This window comes from Bison bison, unplaced genomic scaffold, assembly GCF_000754665.1.
Source record: "Bison bison bison isolate TAMUID 2011002044 unplaced genomic scaffold, Bison_UMD1.0 scf7180017864530, whole genome shotgun sequence".
NCBI classification, from domain to species: domain Eukaryota; kingdom Metazoa; phylum Chordata; class Mammalia; order Artiodactyla; family Bovidae; genus Bison; species Bison bison.
The window spans coordinates 8,719,414-8,720,485 of NW_011495080.1; the positions used below are offsets into that span (position 1 = coordinate 8,719,414).

A 1,072-nucleotide genomic window follows, 5' to 3' on the forward strand; every position below is an offset into this window, starting at 1 on the left:
CATTCAGGGCCCCTGGGTCGCCGCGACCGCCCCTTTTCGGGGGACTTGGCCGAGGAGAACCGCCTGCGGGAGAGGAGCAGGTCTGCTGCTGGGCAGGGGGAGAGGGAGGTGTGTGTGTGTGCGCGCGTGTATGTGTGTGTGCGCGTGTGCCTGTCTGTAGCGGTGGGTGTGTAGGAATGTGCATGTGGTGGGGGATGATGGGGTGTGATGTGTATCTGTATTCTGACTGTGCGAATGTGTATGTAGGGGTGTGTGTGCCTCTGTGTCTGTGTATACTGTGTGTCTGTGAGGTAGGGGTGTGTGTGTGTGTGTGAGACAGAGCAGGCTGGAAGCTCACAGAGCTTGGATCTGAACCCATGTAGGAGGGAGGGGGCTTGGCAGGACTGAATGTGTGTGTGTTTGTGTGTGTGTGCACTTAGGCGCAGGGATGTGTGAAGGGTGAGTAGGTGAGTGTGGGTCAGGGTGCTAGGTGTGGCCGTGTGTGTGATGTAACAGTGGTGGGTTCACATGTGTGCCCCCTGGCTTCCCCTCCCCTTCCCCTTCCAGCTTTGTGTGCCTGGGGTGGGTCAGGCGTGTACTGCAGCCAGCCCTTGGTCCGGCTTGCCTGCCAGGCCATCCCTCCCCCCAGTACTTCTAGGGTTAAGGGATGGAGAGCAAGCCAAACCCCAGGCAAGAGGGAAAAGGCTGAAGGGGCAGAGCTTCTGCCAGCCCAGGGCACGCTGCTTCCCTGGCCAGAGCCGCTTTCTCCAACCTCTGCCATCACTCACTCTGTGCTTTATCCCCCCAGGGCTCCCTGGGTCTGAGTGAGAGTGAGGCTGGAGCAGGGGTGGGAATAGGGGTACACTCATCTGTGAGGGGAGCTTGTTCACAGTTCTGTTACCAGAAGGGCGCTCGGCACGTAGTAGGCCTGAACAGATACTCTAGGGCAAAAGGAGGAAAGAGGGAAGAAAGGAAGGGAGGGGATCAGAGGCTGGGAGTCAAGTCCATGCACTCAGTTATTAGTCAAGGGTGAGAGCAGCTGGATGCAGTCAGACCCCAGGCCTCAGACTGAGCAGGTGGGGGTGGGGGGGGG

General features: G+C 59.2%; 1 protein-coding gene across 1 annotated transcript in view; it reads left to right on the forward strand.

The window, feature by feature from the left end:
• The first annotated feature begins 12 nt into the window (after nucleotides 1-12).
• PRRT4 (proline-rich transmembrane protein 4) overlaps nucleotides 13-1,072 on the forward strand; it is a 10,215-nt gene continuing 9,155 nt past the window's right edge. The window contains exon 1 of the mRNA XM_010831715.1: nucleotides 13-80. The gene's annotated coding sequence lies outside the window, so the exon portion shown is untranslated. The remainder of the gene's footprint in view (nucleotides 81-1,072) is intronic.